The sequence below is a fragment of the Gadus chalcogrammus genome, chromosome 2 (assembly GCF_026213295.1).
Source record: "Gadus chalcogrammus isolate NIFS_2021 chromosome 2, NIFS_Gcha_1.0, whole genome shotgun sequence".
NCBI classification, from domain to species: Eukaryota; Metazoa; Chordata; class Actinopteri; order Gadiformes; family Gadidae; genus Gadus; species Gadus chalcogrammus.
The window spans coordinates 17034018-17054607 of NC_079413.1; the positions used below are offsets into that span (position 1 = coordinate 17034018).

The 20590-nt window shown below is 40.7% G+C and overlaps 11 non-coding genes across 11 annotated transcripts; 2 read left to right on the plus strand and 9 right to left on the minus strand.

The window, feature by feature from the left end:
- Positions 1-1307: 1307 nt before the first annotated feature.
- trnal-cag (transfer RNA leucine (anticodon CAG)) lies at positions 1308-1390 on the minus strand. The gene has a single exon. It is a non-coding gene; the product is annotated as a tRNA-Leu (tRNA).
- Positions 1391-2598: 1208 nt separating this feature from the next.
- On the minus strand, positions 2599-2681 carry trnal-cag (transfer RNA leucine (anticodon CAG)). Its single transcript has one exon. It is a non-coding gene; the product is annotated as a tRNA-Leu (tRNA).
- Positions 2682-3889: 1208 nt separating this feature from the next.
- trnal-cag (transfer RNA leucine (anticodon CAG)) lies at positions 3890-3972 on the minus strand. The gene has a single exon. It is a non-coding gene; the product is annotated as a tRNA-Leu (tRNA).
- A 1677-nt stretch (positions 3973-5649) lies between these two features.
- trnal-cag (transfer RNA leucine (anticodon CAG)) lies at positions 5650-5732 on the minus strand. Its single transcript has one exon. It is a non-coding gene; the product is annotated as a tRNA-Leu (tRNA).
- A 2072-nt stretch (positions 5733-7804) lies between these two features.
- Positions 7805-7887, minus strand: trnal-cag (transfer RNA leucine (anticodon CAG)). The gene has a single exon. It is a non-coding gene; the product is annotated as a tRNA-Leu (tRNA).
- Positions 7888-10388: 2501 nt separating this feature from the next.
- trnal-cag (transfer RNA leucine (anticodon CAG)) lies at positions 10389-10471 on the minus strand. The gene has a single exon. It is a non-coding gene; the product is annotated as a tRNA-Leu (tRNA).
- A 2473-nt stretch (positions 10472-12944) lies between these two features.
- On the minus strand, positions 12945-13027 carry trnal-cag (transfer RNA leucine (anticodon CAG)). Its single transcript has one exon. It is a non-coding gene; the product is annotated as a tRNA-Leu (tRNA).
- A 343-nt stretch (positions 13028-13370) lies between these two features.
- On the minus strand, positions 13371-13453 carry trnal-cag (transfer RNA leucine (anticodon CAG)). Its single transcript has one exon. It is a non-coding gene; the product is annotated as a tRNA-Leu (tRNA).
- A 1622-nt stretch (positions 13454-15075) lies between these two features.
- trnal-cag (transfer RNA leucine (anticodon CAG)) lies at positions 15076-15158 on the minus strand. The gene has a single exon. It is a non-coding gene; the product is annotated as a tRNA-Leu (tRNA).
- Positions 15159-18520: 3362 nt separating this feature from the next.
- On the plus strand, positions 18521-18603 carry trnal-cag (transfer RNA leucine (anticodon CAG)). The gene has a single exon. It is a non-coding gene; the product is annotated as a tRNA-Leu (tRNA).
- Positions 18604-19796: 1193 nt separating this feature from the next.
- On the plus strand, positions 19797-19879 carry trnal-cag (transfer RNA leucine (anticodon CAG)). Its single transcript has one exon. It is a non-coding gene; the product is annotated as a tRNA-Leu (tRNA).
- Positions 19880-20590: the final 711 nt, after the last annotated feature.

A 20590-nucleotide genomic window follows, 5' to 3' on the forward strand; every position in this document is an offset into this window, starting at 1 on the left:
GTTCAACTTAAACTATTTGTGGAAACCGATTGCCTTGAACTATTTAAGTTTACTAACTCACATAAAATAATTGCTGGTACTTAATTTATTTAAGTAAAGATAACTCTTATATCTAGAGTTATTGTGACATGTGTATTATGAGTTGGCATTACTAATTCCATTTACTGAAGTGAAATGTAAAGAATTAGCTTTTTACACTTAAATGCAGCAATTCATTCATCGTATATAACATGTGTTCATGTAACTTATTACATTCTAGGACAACATAAACTAATGCACAGACACACAGATTGAGACAGAATGACACCCCTCTCATTACCCATTTCCACTACCCCACCGTAGCCAGCCAGTCACTTTAAGTTTAAATATCCTTACCTTTTCCAAATGTTCTCCATATTACAAAGTTTGAACAGATAACCACAATCAACGAGAACCCAGCCTCCAGAGGAGACTGCGACCTGAACGCAGCGCCTTAGACCGCTCGGCTATCCTGACGTATTTCATCAGATCCTTCGAATCAATCAACACAAAACGCCATCATGGTTACTGCTCTTGTATGTTCAAATGTCCGTAAAACAAGGACCGATAATAAACCCCAGCTACCATGCGCTGTAACGTTACCATAGTTACATGGGTTACACTACTTACATAAACTAATGCACCGACACGGACGTGCAAACACACAAATTGAGACAGAAAGACAGCCCTCTCATTTCCCATTTCCTCTACCCCAACGTAGCCAGCCAGTCACTTTGAGTTTAAATATCCTTACCTTTTCCAAATGTTCTCCATATTAAAAAGTTTGAACAGATCATCACAATCAACAAGATCAAAATGTAGTGCACTGTAAAACCTGACAAGTTAGTTCAACTTAAACTATTTGTGGAAACCGATTGCCTTGAACTATTTAAGTTTACTAACTCACATAAAATAATTGCTGGTACTTAATTTATTTAAGTAAAGATAACTCTTATATCTAGAGTTATTGTGACATGTGTATTATGAGTAAGCATTACTAATTCAATTTACTGAAGTGAAATGTAAAGAATTAGCTTTTTACACTTAAATGCAGCAATTCATTCATCGTATATAACATGTGTTCATGTAACTTATTACATTCTAGGACAACATAAACTAATGCACAGACACACAGATTGAGACAGAATGACACCCCTCTCATTACCCATTTCCTCTACCCCACCGTAGCCAGCCAGTCACTTTGAGTTTCAATCTCCTTACCTTTTCCAAATGTTCTCCATTTTACAAAGTTTGAACAGATAATCACAATAAACGAGATCCAAATGTAATGTCAGAAGTGGGATTCGAACCCACGCCTCCAGAGGAGACTGCGACCTGAACGCAGCGCCTTAGACCGCTCGGCCATCCTGACCATTTTCATCAGACCCTTCGAATCAATAAAAACAAAACGCCATCATGGTTACTGCTCTCGTATGTTCAAATGTCCGTAAAACATGGACCGATAATAAACCCCAGCAACCATGCGCTGTAACCTTACCATAGTTACATGGATTACACTACTTACATAAACTAATGCACAGACACGGACGTGCACACAAAGATTGTGCCGGAAAGACACCCCTCTCATTACCCATTTCCACTACCCCACCGTAGCCAGCCAGTCACTTTAAGTTTAAATATCCTTACCTTTTCCAAATGTTCTCCATATTACAAAGTTTGAACAGATAATCACAATCAACGAGAACCCACGCCTCCAGAGGAGACTGCGACCTGAACGCAGCGCCTTAGACCGCTCGGCCATCCTGACGTATTTCATCAGATCCTTCGAATCAATCAACACAAAACGCCATCATGGTTACTGCTCTTGTATGTTCAAATGTCCGTAAAACAAGGACCGATAATAAACCCCAGCTACCATGCGCTGTAACGTTACCATAGTTACATGGGTTACACTACTTACATAAACTAATGCACCGACACGGACGTGCAAACACACAAATTGAGACAGAAAGACAGCCCTCTCATTTCCCCTTTCTACTACCCCAACGTAGCCAGCCAGTCACTTTGAGTTTAAATATCCTTACCTTTTCCAAATGTTCTCCATATTAAAAAGTTTGAACAGATCATCACAATCAACAAGATCAAAATGTAGTGCACTGTAAAACCTGACAAGTTAGTTCAACTTAAACTATTTGTGGAAACCGATTGCCTTGAACTATTTAAGTTTACTAACTCACATAAAATAATTGCTGGTACTTAATTTATTTAAGTAAAGATAACTCTTATATCTAGAGTTATTGTGACATGTGTATTATGAGTTAGCATTACTAATTCCATTTACTGAAGTGAAATGTAAAGAATTAGCTTTTTACACTTAAATGCAGCAATTCATTCATCGTATATAACATGTGTTCATGTAACTTATTACATTCTAGGACAACATAAACTAATGCACAGACACACAGATTGAGACAGAATGACACCCCTCTCATTACCCATTTCCTCTACCCCACCGTAGCCAGCCAGTCACTTTGAGTTTCAATCTCCTTACCTTTTCCAAATGTTCTCCATTTTACAAAGTTTGAACAGATAATCACAATAAACGAGATCCAAATGTAATGTCAGAAGTGGGATTCGAACCCACGCCTCCAGAGGAGACTGCGACCTGAACGCAGCGCCTTAGACCGCTCGGCCATCCTGACCATTTTCAACAGACCCTTCGAATCAATAAAAACAAAACGCCATCATGGTTACTGCTCTCGTATGTTCAAATGTCCGTAAAACATGGACCGATAATAAACCCCAGCAACCATGCGCTGTAACCTTACCATAGTTACATGGATTACACTACTTACATAAACTAATGCACAGACACGGACGTGCACACAAAGATTGTGCCGGAAAGACACCCCTCTCATTACCCATTTCCACTACCCCACCGTAGCCAGCCAGTCACTTTAAGTTTAAATATCCTTACCTTTTCCAAATGTTCTCCATATTACAAAGTTTGAACAGATAATCACAATCAACGAGAACCCACGCCTCCAGAGGAGACTGCGACCTGAACGCAGCGCCTTAGACCGCTCGGCCATCCTGACGTATTTCATCAGATCCTTCGAATCAATCAACACAAAACGCCATCATGGTTACTGCTCTTGTATGTTCAAATGTCCGTAAAACAAGGACCGATAATAAACCCCAGCTACCATGCGCTGTAACGTTACCATAGTTACATGGGTTACACTACTTACATAAACTAATGCACCGACACGGACGTGCAAACACACAAATTGAGACAGAAAGACAGCCCTCTCATTTCCCCTTTCTACTACCCCAACGTAGCCAGCCAGTCACTTTGAGTTTAAATATCCTTACCTTTTCCAAATGTTCTCCATATTAAAAAGTTTGAACAGATAATCACAATCAACAAGATCAAAATGTAGTGCACTGTAAAACCTGACAAGTTAGTTCAACTTAAACTATTTTTGGAAACCGATTGCCTTGAACTATTTAAGTTTACTAACTCACATAAAATAATTGCTGGTACTTAATTTATTTAAGTAAAGATAACTCTTATATCTAGAGTTATTGTGACATGTGTATTATGAGTTAGCATTACTAATTCCATTTACTGAAGTGAAATGTAAAGAATTAGCTTTTTACACTTAAATGCAGCAATTCATTCATCGTATATAACATGTGTTCATGTAACTTATTACATTCTAGGACAACATAAACTAATGCACAGACACACAGATTGAGACAGAATGACACCCCTCTCATTACCCATTTCCTCTACCCCACCGTAGCCAGCCAGTCACTTTGAGTTTCAATCTCCTTACCTTTTCCAAATGTTCTCCATTTTACAAAGTTTGAACAGATAATCACAATAAACGAGATCCAAATGTAATGTCAGAAGTGGGATTCGAACCCACGCCTCCAGAGGAGACTGCGACCTGAACGCAGCGCCTTAGACCGCTCGGCCATCCTGACCATTTTCATCAGACCCTTCGAATCAATAAAAACAAAACGCCATCATGGTTACTGCTCTCGTATGTTCAAATGTCCGTAAAACAAGGACCGATAATAAACCCCAGCTACCATGCGCTGTAACGTTACCATAGTTACATGGGTTACACTACTTACATAAACTAATGCACCGACACGGACGTGCAAACACACAAATTGAGACAGAAAGACAGCCCTCTCATTTCCCCTTTCTACTACCCCAACGTAGCCAGCCAGTCACTTTGAGTTTAAATATCCTTACCTTTTCCAAATGTTCTCCATATTAAAAAGTTTGAACAGATAATCACAATCAACAAGATCAAAATGTAGTGCACTGTAAAACCTGACAAGTTAGTTCAACTTAAACTATTTGTGGAAACCGATTGCCTTGAACTATTTAAGTTTACTAACTCACATAAAATAATTGCTGGTACTTAATTTATTTAAGTAAAGATAACTCTTATATCTAGAGTTATTGTGACATGTGTATTATGAGTTGGCATTACTAATTCCATTTACTGAAGTGAAATGTAAAGAATTAGCTTTTTACACTTAAATGCAGCAATTCATTCATCGTATATAACATGTGTTCATGTAACTTATTACATTCTAGGACAACATAAACTAATGCACAGACACACAGATTGAGACAGAATGACACCCCTCTCATTACCCATTTCCACTACCCCACCGTAGCCAGCCAGTCACTTTAAGTTTAAATATCCTTACCTTTTCCAAATGTTCTCCATATTACAAAGTTTGAACAGATAACCACAATCAACGAGAACCCAGCCTCCAGAGGAGACTGCGACCTGAACGCAGCGCCTTAGACCGCTCGGCTATCCTGACGTATTTCATCAGATCCTTCGAATCAATCAACACAAAACGCCATCATGGTTACTGCTCTTGTATGTTCAAATGTCCTGTAAAACAAGGACCGATAATAAACCCCAGCTACCATGCGCTGTAACGTTACCATAGTTACATGGGTTACACTACTTACATAAACTAATGCACCGACACGGACGTGCAAACACACAAATTGAGACAGAAAGACAGCCCTCTCATTTCCCATTTCCTCTACCCCAACGTAGCCAGCCAGTCACTTTGAGTTTAAATATCCTTACCTTTTCCAAATGTTCTCCATATTAAAAAGTTTGAACAGATCATCACAATCAACAAGATCAAAATGTAGTGCACTGTAAAACCTGACAAGTTAGTTCAACTTAAACTATTTGTGGAAACCGATTGCCTTGAACTATTTAAGTTTACTAACTCACATAAAATAATTGCTGGTACTTAATTTATTTAAGTAAAGATAACTCTTATATCTAGAGTTATTGTGACATGTGTATTATGAGTAAGCATTACTAATTCAATTTACTGAAGTGAAATGTAAAGAATTAGCTTTTTACACTTAAATGCAGCAATTCATTCATCGTATATAACATGTGTTCATGTAACTTATTACATTCTAGGACAACATAAACTAATGCACAGACACACAGATTGAGACAGAATGACACCCCTCTCATTACCCATTTCCTCTACCCCACCGTCGCCAGCCAGTCACTTTGAGTTTCAATCTCCTTACCTTTTCCAAATGTTCTCCATTTTACAAAGTTTGAACAGATAATCACAATAAACGAGATCCAAATGTAATGTCAGAAGTGGGATTCGAACCCACGCCTCCAGAGGAGACTGCGACCTGAACGCAGCGCCTTAGACCGCTCGGCCATCCTGACGTATTTCATCAGATCCTTCGAATCAATCAACACAAAACGCCATCATGGTTACTGCTCTTGTATGTTCAAATGTCCGTAAAACATGGACCGATAATAAACCCCAGCAACCATGCGCTGTAACCTTACCATAGTTACATGGATTACACTACTTACATAAACTAATGCACAGACACGGACGTGCACACAAAGATTGTGCCGGAAAGACACCCCTCTCATTACCCATTTCCACTACCCCACCGTAGCCAGCCAGTCACTTTAAGTTTAAATATCCTTACCTTTTCCAAATGTTCTCCATATTACAAAGTTTGAACAGATAATCACAATCAACGAGAACCCACGCCTCCAGAGGAGACTGCGACCTGAACGCAGCGCCTTAGACCGCTCGGCCATCCTGACGTATTTCATCAGATCCTTCGAATCAATCAACACAAAACGCCATCATGGTTACTGCTCTTGTATGTTCAAATGTCCGTAAAACAAGGACCGATAATAAACCCCAGCTACCATGCGCTGTAACGTTACTATAGTTACATGGGTTACACTACTTACATAAACTAATGCACCGACACGGACGTGCAAACACACAAATTGAGACAGAAAGACAGCCCTCTCATTTCCCCTTTCTACTACCCCAACGTAGCCAGCCAGTCACTTTGAGTTTAAATGTCCTTACCTTTTCCAAATGTTCTCCATATTAAAAAGTTTGAACAGATAATCACAATCAACAAGATCAAAATGTAGTGCACTGTAAAACCTGACAAGTTAGTTCAACTTAAACTATTTGTGGAAACCGATTGCCTTGAACTATTTAAGTTTACTAACTCACATAAAATAATTGCTGGTACTTAATTTATTTAAGTAAAGATAACTCTTATATCTAGAGTTATTGTGACATGTGTATTATGAGTTGGCATTACTAATTCCATTTACTGAAGTGAAATGTAAAGAATTAGCTTTTTACACTTAAATGCAGCAATTCATTCATCGTATATAACATGTGTTCATGTAACTTATTACATTCTAGGACAACATAAACTAATGCACAGACACACAGATTGAGACAGAATGACGCCCCTCTCATTACCCATTTCCACTACCCCACCGTAGCCAGCCAGTCACTTTAAGTTTAAATATCCTTACCTTTTCCAAATGTTCTCCATATTACAAAGTTTGAACAGATAACCACAATCAACGAGAACCCAGCCTCCAGAGGAGACTGCGACCTGAACGCAGCGCCTTAGACCGCTCGGCTATCCTGACGTATTTCATCAGATCCTTCGAATCAATCAACACAAAACGCCATCATGGTTACTGCTCTTGTATGTTCAAATGTCCGTAAAACAAGGACCGATAATAAACCCCAGCTACCATGCGCTGTAACGTTACCATAGTTACATGGGTTACACTACTTACATAAACTAATGCACCGACACGGATGTGCAAACACACAAATTGAGACAGAAAGACAGCCCTCTCATTTCCCATTTCCTCTACCCCAACGTAGCCAGCCAGTCACTTTGAGTTTAAATATCCTTACCTTTTCCAAATGTTCTCCATATTAAAAAGTTTGAACAGATCATCACAATCAACAAGATCAAAATGTAGTGCACTGTAAAACCTGACAAGTTAGTTCAACTTAAACTATTTGTGGAAACCGATTGCCTTGAACTATTTAAGTTTACTAACTCACATAAAATAATTGCTGGTACTTAATTTATTTAAGTAAAGATAACTCTTATATCTAGAGTTATTGTGACATGTGTATTATGAGTAAGCATTACTAATTCAATTTACTGAAGTGAAATGGAAAGAATTAGCTTTTTACACTTAAATGCCGCAATTCATTCATCGTATATAACATGTGTTCATGTAACTTATTACATTCTAGGACAACATAAACTAATGCACAGACACACAGATTGAGACAGAATGACACCCCTCTCATTACCCATTTCCTCTACCCCACCGTAGCCAGCCAGTCACTTTGAGTTTCAATCTCCTTAACTTTTCCAAATGTTCTCCATTTTACAAAGTTTGAACAGATAATCACAATAAACGAGATCCAAATGTAATGTCAGAAATGGGATTCGAACCCACGCCTCCAGAGGAGACTGCGACCTGAACGCAGCGCCTTAGACCGCTCGGCCATCCTGACCATTTTTATCAGACCCTTCGAATCAATAAAAACAAAACGCAATCATGGTTACTGCTCTCGTATGTTCAAATGTCCGTAAAACAAGGACCGATAATAAACCCCAGCAACCATGCGCTGTAACCTTACCATAGTTACATGGATTACACTACTAACATAAACTAATGCACAGACACGGACGTGCACACAAAGATTGTGCCGGAAAGACACCCCTCTCATTACCCATTTCCACTACCCCACCGTAGCCAGCCAGTCACTTTAAGTTTAAATATCCTTACCTTTTCCAAATGTTCTCCATATTACAAAGTTTGAACAGATAATCACAATCAACGAGAACCCACGCCTCCAGAGGAGACTGCGACCTGAACGCAGCGCCTTAGACCGCTCGGCCATCCTGACGTATTTCATCAGATCCTTCGAATCAATCAACACAAAACGCCATCATGGTTACTGCTCTTGTATGTTCAAATGTCCGTAAAACAAGGACCGATAATAAACCCCAGCTACCATGCGCTGTAACGTTACCATAGTTACATGGGTTACACTACTTACATAAACTAATGCACCGACACGGACGTGCAAACACACAAATTGAGACAGAAAGACAGCCCTCTCATTTCCCCTTTCTACTACCCCACCGTAGCCAGCCAGTCACTTTGAGTTTAAATATCCTTACCTTTTCCAAATGTTCTCCATATTAAAAAGTTTGAACAGATAATCACAATCAACAAGATCAAAATGTAGTGCACTGTAAAACCTGACAAGTTAGTTCAACTTAAACTATTTGAGGAAACCGATTGCCTTGAACTATTTAAGTTTACTAACTCACATAAAATAATTGCTGGTACTTAATTTATTTAAGTAAAGATAACTCTTATATCTAGAGTTATTGTGACATGTGTATTATGAGTTAGCATTACTAATTCCATTTACTGAAGTGAAATGTAAAGAATTAGCTTTTTACACTTAAATGCAGCAATTCATTCATCGTATATAACATGTGTTCATGTAAATTATTACATTCTAGGACAACATAAACTAATGCACAGACACACAGATTGAGACAGAATGACACCCCTCTCATTACCCATTTCCTCTACCCCACCGTAGCCAGCCAGTCACTTTGAGTTTCAATCTCCTTACCTTTTCCAAATGTTCTCCATTTTACAAAGTTTGAACAGATAATCACAATCAACGAGATCCAAATGTAATGTCAGAAGTGAGATTCGAACCCACTCCTCCAGAGGAGACTGCAACCTGAACGCAGCGCCTTAGACCGCTCGGCCATCCTGACCATTTTCATCAGACCCTTCGAATCAATCAACACAAAACGCCATCATGGTTACTGCTCTTGTATGTTCAAATGTCCGTAAAACAAGGACCGATAATAAACCCCAGCTACCATGCGCTGTAACGTTACCATAGTTACATGGATTACACTACTTACATAAACTAATGCACCGACACGGACGTGCAAACACACAGATTGAGACAGAAAGACAGCCCTCTCATTTCCCCTTTCTCCTACCCCAAAGTAGCCAGCCAGTCACTTTGAGTTTAAACCTCCTTGCCTTTTCCAAATGTTCTCCATATTACAAAGTTTGAACAGATAATCACAATCAACGAGAACCCACGCCTCCAGAGGAGACTGCGACCTGAACGCAGCGCCTTAGACCGCTCGGCCATCCTGACGTATTTCATCAGATCCTTCGAATCAATCAACACAAAACGCCATCATGGTTACTGCTCTTGTATGTTCAAATGTCCGTAAAACAAGGACCGATAATAAACCCCAGCTACCATGCGCTGTAACGTTACCATAGTTACATGGGTTACACTACTTACATAAACTAATGCACCGACACGGACGTGCAAACACACAAATTGAGACAGAAAGACAGCCCTCTCATTTCCCATTTCCTCTACCCCAACGTAGCCAGCCAGTCACTTTGAGTTTGAATATCCTTACCTTTTCCAAATGTTCTCCATATTAAAAAGTTTGAACAGATCATCACAATCAACAAGATCAAAATGTAGTGCACTGTAAAACCTGACAAGTTAGTTCAACTTAAACTATTTGTGGAAACCGATTGCCTTGAACTATTTAAGTTTACTAACTCACATAAAATAATTGCTGGTACTTAATTTATTTAAGTAAAGATAACTCTTATATCTAGAGTTATTGTGACATGTGTATTATGAGTTAGCATTACTAATTCCATTTACTGAAGTGAAATGTAAAGAATTAGCTTTTTACACTTAAATGCAGCAATTCATTCATCGTATATAACATGTGTTCATGTAACTTATTACATTCTAGGACAACATAAACTAATGCACAGACACACAGATTGAGACAGAATGACACCCCTCTCATTACCCATTTCCTCTACCCCACCGTCGCCAGCCAGTCACTTTGAGTTTCAATCTCCTTACCTTTTCCAAATGTTCTCCATTTTACAAAGTTTGAACAGATAATCACAATAAACGAGATCCAAATGTAATGTCAGAAGTGGGATTCGAACCCACGCCTCCAGAGGAGACTGCGACCTGAACTCAGCGCCTTAGACCGCTCGGCCATCCTGACGTAATTCAACATTACCCTTCGAATCAATAAACACAACACACCATCATGGTTACTGCTCTCGTATGATCAAATGTCCGTACAACATGGACCGATAATAAACCCCAGCTACCATGCGCTGTAACGTTACCATAGTTACATGGATTACACTACTTACATAAACTAATGCACCGACACGGACGTGCAAACACACAGATTGAGACAGAAAGACACCCCTCTCATTTCCCCTTTGTACTACCCCAAAGAAGCCTGCCAGTCACTTTGATTTTAAACCTGCTTACCTTTTCCAAATGTTCTCCATATTGCAAAGTTTGAACAGATAATCACAATCAACGAGAACCCACGCCTCCAGAGGAGACTGCGACCTGAACGCAGCGCCTTAGACCGCTCGGCCATCCAGACGTTTTTCATCTGATCCTTCGAATCAATCAACACAAAACGCCATCATGGTTACTGCTCTTGTATGTTCAAATGTCCGTAAAACAAGGACCGATAATAGACCCCAGCTACCATGCGCTGTAACCTTACCATAGTTACATGGATAACACTACATACATAAACTAATGCACAAACACACAGATTGAGACAGAATGACACCCCTCTCATTACCCATTTCCTCTACCCCACCGTAGCCAGCCAGTCACTTTGAGTTTAAATCTCCTTACCTTTTCCAAATATTCTCCATTTTACAAAGTTTGAACAGATAATAACAATAAACGAGATCCAAATGTAATATCAGAAGTGGGATTCGAACACATGCCTCCAGAGGAGACTGCGACCTGAACGCAGCGCCTTAGACCGCTCGGCCATCCTGACGTATTTCATCAGATCCTTCGAATAAATCAACAAAAAACGCCATCATGGTTACTGCTCTTGTATGTTCAAATGTCCGTAAAACAAGGACCGATAATAAACCCCAGCTACCATGCGCTGTAACGTTACCATAGTTACATGGATTACACTACTTACATAAACTAATGCACCGACACGGACGTGGAAACACACAGATTGAGACAGAAAGACAGCCCTCTCCTTTCCACTACCCCAAAGTAGCTAGCCAGTCACTTTGAGTTTAAACCTCCTTGCCTTTTCCAAATGTTCTCCATATAACAAAGTTTGAACAGATAATCACAATCAACGAGATCCAAATGTAATGGCAGAAGTGGGATTCGAACCCACGCCTCCAGAGGAGACTGTGACCTGAACGCAGCCCCTTAGACCGCTCGGCTATCTTGACGTTTTTTATCAGACCCTTCGAATCAATCAAAACAAAACGCCATCATGGTTACAGCTCTCGTATGTTCAAATGTCCGTAAAACATGGGCCGATAATAAACCCCAGCAACCATGCGCTGTAACCTTACCATAGTTACATGGATTACACTACTTACATAAACTAATGCACAGACACGGACGTGCACACAAAGATTGAGACGGAAAGACACCCCTCTCATTACCCATTTCCACTACCCCACCGTGGCCAGCCAGTCACTTTGAGTTTAAACCTCCTTGCCTTTTCCAAATGTTCTCCATATTACAAAGTTCTAACAGATAATCACAATCAACAAGATCAAAATTTAATGTCAGAAGTGGGATTCGAACCCACGCCTCCAGAGGAGACTGCGACCTGAACGCAGCCCCTTAGACCGCTCGGCCATCCTGACGTAATTCATCAAATCCTTCGAATCAATCAAGACAAAACGCCATCATGGTTACTGCTCTTGTATGTTCAAATGTCCGTAAAACAAGGACCGATAATAAACCCCAGCTACCATGCGCTGTAACGTTACCATAGTTACATGGGTTACACTACTTACATAAACTAATGCACCGACACGGACGTGCAAACACACAAATTGAGACAGAAAGACAGCCCTCTAATTTCCCCTTTCTACTACCCCAACGTAGCCAGCCAGTCACTTTGAGTTTAAATATCCTTACCTTTTCCAAATGTTCTCCATATTAAAAAGTTTGAACAGATTATCACAATCAACAAGATCAAAATGTAGTGCCACTGTAAAACCTGACAAGTTAGTTCAACTTAAACTATATGAGGAAACCGATTGCCTTGAACTATTTAAGTTTACTAACTCACATAAAATAATTGCTGGTACTTAATTTATTTAAGTAAAGATAACTCTTATATCTAGAGTTATTGTGACATGTGTATTATGAGTTAGCATTACTAATTCAATTTACTGAAGTGAAATGTAAAGAATTAGCTTTTTACACTTAAATGCAGCAATTCATTCATCGTATATAACATGTGTTCATGTAACTTATTACATTCTAGGACAACATAAACTAATGCACAGACACACAGATTGAGACAGAATGACACCCCTCTAATTACCCATTTCCTCTACCCCACCGTAGCCAGCCAGTCACTTTGAGTTTCAATCTCCTTACCTTTTCCAAATGTTCTCCATTTTACAAAGTTTGAACAGATAATCACAATAAACGAGATCCAAATGTAATGTCAGAAGTGGGATTCGAACCCACACCTCCAGAGGAGACTGCGACCTGAACGCAGCGCCTTAGACCGCTCGGCCATCCTGACCATTTTCATCAGACCCTTTGAATCAATAAAAACAAAACGCCATCATGGTTACTGCTCTCGTATGTTCAAATGTCCGTAAAACATGGACCGATAATAAACCCCAGCAACCATGCGCTGTAACCTTACCATAGTTACATGGATTACACTACTTACATAAACTAATGCACAGACACGGACGTGCACACAGAGATTGTGCCGGAAAGACACCCCTCTAATTACCCATTTCCACTACCCCACCGTAGCCAGCCAGTCACTTTAAGTTTAAATATCCTTACCTTTTCCAAATGTTCTCCATATTACAAAGTTTGAACAGATAATCACAATCAACAAGATCAAGATGTAGTGTCAGAAGTGGGATTCGAACCCACGCCTCCAGAGGAGACTGCGACCTGAACGCAGCGCCTTAGACCGCTCGGCCATCCTGACGTATTGTATCAGACTCTTCGAATCAATCAACACAAAACGCTATCATGGTTACTGCTCTTGTATGTTCAAATGTCCGTAAAACAAGGACCGATAATAAACCCCAGCTACCATGCGCTGTAACCTGACCATAGTTACATGGATTACACTACTTACATAAACTAATGCACCGACATGGACGTGCAAACACACAGATTGAGACAGAAAGACAGCCCTCTCATTTCCCCTTTCTACTACCCCAAAGAAGCCAGCCAGTCACTTTGAGTTTAAACCTCATTGCCTTTTCCAAATGTTCTCCATATAACAAAGTTTGAACAGATAATCACAATCAACGAGATCCAAATGTATTTTCAGAAGTAGGATTCGAACCCACGCCTCCAGAGGAGACTGCGACCTGAACGCAGCACCTTAGACCGCTCGGCCATCCTGACCTGTTTCATCAGACCCTTCGAATCAATCAACACAAAACGCCATCATGGTTACTGCTCTTGTATGTTCAAATGTCCGTAAAACAAGGACCGATAATAAACCCCAGCTACCATGCGCTGTAACGTTACCATAGTTACATGGATTACACTACTTACATAAACTAATGCACCGACACGGACGTGTAAACACACAGATTGAGACAGAAAGACAGCCCTCTCATTTCCCCTTTCTACTACCCCAACGTAGCCAGCCAGTCACTTTGAGTTTAAACCTCCTTGCCTTTTCCAAATGTTCTCCATATTACAAAGTTTGAACAGATAATCACAATCAAAGAGATCCAAATGTAATGTCAGAAGTGGGATTCGAACCCACGCCTCCAGAGGAGACTCCGACCTGAACTCAGCGCCTTAGACCGCTCGGCCATCCTGACATTTTTCAACTGACCCTTCGAATCAATGAAAACAAAACGCCATCTTGGTTACTGCTCTCGTATGTTCAAATGTCCGTAAAACATGGAACGATAATAAACCCCAGCAACCATGCGCTGTAACCTTACCATAGTTACATGGATTACACTACTTACATAAACTAATGCACAGACACGCACACAAAGATTGAGCCGGAAAGACACCCCTCTCATTACCCATTTCCACTACCCCACCGTAGCCAGCCAGTCACTTTGAGTTTAAACCTCCTTGCCTTTTCCAAATGTTCTCCATATTACAAAGTTTGAACAGATAATCACAATCAAAGAGATCCAAATGTAATGTCAGAAGTGGGATTCGAACCCACGCCTCCAGAGGAGACTGCGACCTGAACTCAGCGCCTTAGAGCGCTCGGGCATCCAGACGTAATTCAACATTACCCTTCTAATCAATAAACACAACACACCATCATGGTTACTGCTCTCGTATGATCAAATGTCCGTACAACATGGACCGATAATAAACCCCAGCTACCATGCGCTGTAACGTTACCATACTTACATGGATTACACTACTTACATAAACTAATGCACCGACACGGACGTGCAAACACACAGATTGAGACAGAAAGACAACCCTCTCATTTCCCCTTTGTACTACCCCAAAGAAGCCTACCAGTCACTTTGAGTTTAAACCTCCTTACCTTTTCCAAATGTTCTGCATTTTACAAAGTTTGAACAGATAATCACAATAAACGAGATCCAAATGTAATGTCAGAAGTGGGATTCGAACCCACGCCTCCAGAGGAGACTGCGACCTGAACGCAGCGCCTTAGACCGCTCGGCCATCCTGACCATTTTCAACAGACCCTTCGAATCAATCAACACAAAACGCCATCATGGTTACTGCTCTCGTATGTTCAAATGTCCGTAAAACATGGACCGATAATAAACCCCAGCAACCATGCGCTGTAACCTTACCATAGTTACATGGATTACACTACTAACATAAACTAATGCACAGACACGGACGTGCACACAAAGATTGTGCCGGAAAGACACCCCTCCATGTAACTATGGTAAGGTTACAGCGCATGGTTGCTGGGGTTTATTATCGGTCCATGTTTTACGGACATTTGAACATACGAGAGCAGTAACCATGATGGCGTTTTGTTTTTATTGATTCGAAGGGTCTGATGAAAATGGTCAGGATGGCCGAGCGGTCTAAGGCGCTGCGTTCAGGTCGCAGTCTCCCTCTGGAGGCGTTGGTTCGAATCCCACTTCTGACATTACATTTGGATCTCGTTTATTGTGATTATCTGTTCAAACTTTGTAAAATGGAGAACATTTGGAAAAGGTAAGGAGATTGAAACTCAAAGTGACTGGCTGGCTACGGTGGGGTAGAGGAAATGGGTAATGAGAGGGGTGTCATTCTGTCTCAATCTGTGTGTCTGTGCATTAGTTTATGTTGTCCTAGAATGTAATAAGTTACATGAACACATGTTATATACTATGAATGAATTGCTGCATTTAAGTGTAAAAAGCTAATTCTTTACATTTCACTTCAGTAAATGGAATTAGTAATGCTAACTCATAATACACATGTCACAATAACTCTAGATATAAGGGTTATCTTTACTTAAATAAATTAAGTACCAGCAATTATTTTATGTGAGTTAGTAAACTTAAATAGTTCAAGGCAATCGGTTTCCTCAAATAGTTTAAGTTGAACTAACTTGTCAGGTTTTACAGTGCACTACATTTTGATCTTGTTGATTGTGATAATCTGTTCAAACTTTTTAATATGGAGAACATTTGGAAAAGGTAAGGATATTTAAACTCAAAGTGACTGGCTGGCTACGTTGGGGTAGTAGAAAGGGGAAATGAGAGGGCTGTCTTTCTGTCTCAATTTGTGTGTTTGCACGTCCGTGTCGGTGCATTAGTTTATGTAAGTAGTGTAACCCATTAAACTATGGTAACGTTACAGCGCATGGTAGCTGGGGTTTATTATCGGTCCTTGTTTTACGGACATTTGAACATACAAGAGCAGTAACCATGATGGCGTTTTGTGTTGATTGATTCGAAGGATCTGATTCAATACGTCAGGATGGCCGAGCGGCCTAAGGCGCTGCGTTCAGGTCGCAGTCTCCTCTGGAGGCGTGGGTTCGTATCCCACTTCTGACACTACATCTTGATCTTGTTGATTGTGATTATCTGTTCAAACTTTGTAATATGGAGAAAATTTGGAAAAGGTAAGGAGATTTAAACTCAAAGTGACTGGCTGGCTACGGTGGGGTAGTGGAAATGGGTAATGAGAGGGGTGTCTTTCCGTCTCAATCTTTGTGTGCACGTCTGTGTCTGTGCATTAGTTTGTGTAAGTAGTGTAATCCATGTAACTATGGTAAGGTTACAGCGCATGGTTGCTGGCGTTTTTTTATCGGTCCATGTTTTACGGACATTTGAACATACGAGAGCAGTAACCATGATGGCGTTTTGTGTTGATTGATTCGAAGGGTCTGATGAAAAACGTCTGGATGGCCGAGCGGTCTAAGGCGCTGCGTTCAGGTCGCAGTCTCCTCTGGAGGCGTGGGTTCTCGTTGATTGTGATTATCTGTTCAAACTTTGTAGTATGGAGAACATTTGGAAAAGGTAAGGAGGTTTAAACTCAAAGTGACTGGCAGGCTTCTTTGGGGTAGTACAAAGGGGAAATGAGAGGGGTGTCTTTCTGTCTCAATCTGTGAGTTTGCACGTCCGTGTCGGTGCATTAGTTTATGTAAGTAGTGTAATCCATGTAACTATGGTAAGGTTACAGCGCATGGTTGCTGGGGTTTATTATCGGTCCATGTTTTACGGACATTTGAACATACGAGAGCAGTAACCATGATGGCGTTTTGTTTTGATTGATTCTAAGGGTCTGATGAAAAACGACAGGATGGCCGAGCGGTCTAAGGCGCTGCGTTCAGGTCGCAGTCTCCTCTGGAGGCGTGGGTTCGTATCCCACTTCTGACATTACATTTGGATCTCGTTTATTGTGATTATCTTTTCAAACTTTGTAAAATGGAGAACATTTGGAAAAGGTAAGGAGATTGAAACTCAAAGTGACTGGCTGGCTACGGTGGGGTAGAGGAAATGGGTAATGAGAGGGGTGTCATTCTGTCTCAATCTGTGTGTCTGTGCATTAGTTTATGTTGTCCTAGAATGTAATAAGTTACATGGACACATGTTATATACTATGAATGAATTGCTGCATTTAAGTGTAAAAAGCTAATTCTTTACATTTCACTTCAGTAAATGGAATTAGTAATGCTAACTCATAATACACATGTCACAATAACTCTAGATATAAGAGTTATCTTTACTTAAATAAATTAAGTACCAGCAATTATTTTATGTGAGTTAGTAAACTTAAATAGTTCAAGGCAATCGGTTTCCTCAAATAGTTTAAGTTGAACTAACTTGTCAGGTTTTACAGTGCACTACATTTTGATCTTGTTGATTGTGATTATCTGTTCAAACTTTTTAATATGGAGAACATTTGGAAAAGGTAAGGATATTTAAACTCAAAGTGACTGGCTGGCTACGTTGGGGTAGTAGAAAGGGGAAATGAGAGGGCTGTCTTTCTGTCTCAATTTGTGTGTTTGCACGTCCGTGTCGGTGCATTAGTTTATGTAAGTAGTGTAACCCATGTAACTATGGTAACGTTACAGCGCATGGTAGCTGGGGTTTATTATCGGTCCTTGTTTTACGGACATTTGAACATACAAGAGCAGTAACCATGATGGCGTTTTGTGTTGATTGATTCGAAGGATCTGATGCAATACGTCAGGATGGCCGAGCGGTCTAAGGCGCTGCGTTCAGGTCGCAGTCTCCTCTGGAGGCGTGGGTTCTCGTTGATTGTGATTATCTGTTCAAACTTTGTAATATGGAGGACATTTGGAAAAGGTAAGGATATTTAAACTTAAAGTGACTGGCTGGCTACGGTGGGGTAGTGGAAATGGGTAATTAGAGGGGTGTCTTTCCGGCACAATCTTTGTGTGCACGTCCGTGTCTGTGCATTAGTTTATGTAAGTAGTGTAATCCATGTAACTATGGTAAGGTTACAGCGCATGGTTGCTGGGGTTTATTATCGGTCCATGTTTTACGGACATTTGAACATACGAGAGCAGTAACCATGATGGCGTTTTGTTTTTATTGATTCGAAGGGTCTGATGAAAATGGTCAGGATGGCCGAGCGGTCTAAGGCGCTGCGTTCAGGTCGCAGTCTCCTCTGGAGGCGTGGGTTCGAATCCCACTTCTGACATTACATTTGGATCTCGTTTATTGTGATTATCTGTTCAAACTTTGTAATATGGAGAACATTTGGAAAAGGCAAGGAGGTTTAAACTCAAAGTGACTGGCTGGCTACGGTGGGGTAGTGGAAATGGGTAATGAGAGGGGTGTCTTTCCGGCTCAATCTTTGTGTGCGTGTCTGTGCATTAGTTTATGTAAGTAGTGTAATCCATGTAACTATGGTAAGGTTACAGCGCATGGTTGCTGGGGTTTATTATCGGTCCATGTTTTACGGACATTTGAACATACGAGAGCAGTAACCAAGATGGCGTTTTGTTTTCATTGATTCGAAGGGTCAGTTGTAAAATGTCAGGATGGCCGAGCGGTCTAAGGCGCTGAGTTCAGGTCGGAGTCTCCTCTGGAGGCGTGGGTTCGAATCCCACTTCTGACATTACATTTGGATCTCTTTGATTGTGATTATCTGTTCAAACTTTGTAATATGGAGAACATTTGGAAAAGGCAAGGAGGTTTAAAGTCAAAGTGACTGGCTGGCTACGTTGGGGTAGTAGAAAGGGGAAATGAGAGGGCTGTCTTTCTGTCTCAATCTGTGTGTTTACACGTCCGTGTCGGTGCATTCGTTTATGTAAGTAGTGTAATCCATGTAACTATGGTAACGTTACAGCGCATGGTAGCTGGGGTTTATTATCGGTCCTTGTTTTACGGACATTTGAACATACAAGAGCAGTAACCATGATGGCGTTTTGTGTTGATTGATTCGAAGGGTCTGATGAAACAGGTCAGGATGGCCGAGCGGTCTAAGGTGCTGCGTTCAGGTCGCAGTCTCCTCTGGAGGCGTGGGTTCGAATCCTACTTCTGAAAATATATTTGGATCTCGTTGATTGTGATTATCTGTTCAAACTTTGTTATATGGAGAACATTTGGAAAAGGCAATGAGGTTTAAACTCAAAGTGACTGGCTGGCTTCTTTGGGGTAGTAGAAAGGGGAAATGAGAGGGCTGTCTTTCTGTCTCAATCTGTGTGTTTGCACGTCCATGTCGGTGCATTAGTTTATGTAAGTAGTGTAATCCATGTAACTATGGTCAGGTTACAGCGCATGGTAGCTGGGGTTTATTATCGGTCCTTGTTTTACGGACATTTGAACATACAAGAGCAGTAACCATGATGGCGTTTTGTGTTGATTGATTCGAAGAGTCTGATAAAATACGTCAGGATGGCCGAGCGGTCTAAGGCGCTGCGTTCAGGTCGCAGTCTCCTCTGGAGGCGTGGGTTCGAATCCCACTTCTGACAATACATCTTGATCTTGTTGATTGTGATTATCTGTTCAAACTTTGTAATATGGAGAACATTTGGAAAAGGTAAGGATATTTAAACTTAAAGTGACTGGCTGGCTACGGTGGGGTAGTGGAAATGGGTAATGAGAGGGGTGTCTTTCCGGCACAATCTTTGTGTGCACGTCCGTGTCTGTGCATTAGTTTATGTAAGTAGTGTAATCCATGTAACTATGGTAAGGTTACAACGCATGGTTGCTGGGGTTTATTATCGGTCCATGTTTTACGGACATTTGAACATACGAGAGCAGTAACCATGATGGCGTTTTGTTTTGATTGATTCTAAGGGTCTGATGAAAAAAGACAGGATGGCCGAGCGGTCTAAGGCGCTGCGTTCAGGTCGCAGTCTCCTCTGGAGGCGTGGGTTCGAATCCCACTTCTGACATTACATTTGGATCTCGTTTATTGTGATTATCTTTTCAAACTTTGTAAAATGGAGAACATTTGGAAAAGGTAAGGAGATTGAAACTCAAAGTGACTGGCTGGCTACGGTGGGGTAGAGGAAATGGGTAATGAGAGGGGTGTCATTCTGTCTCAATCTGTGTGTCTGTGCATTAGTTTATGTTGTCCTAGAATGTAATAAGTTACATGGACACATGTTATATACTATGAATGAATTGCTGCATTTAAGTGTAAAAAGCTAATTCTTTACATTTCACTTCAGTAAATG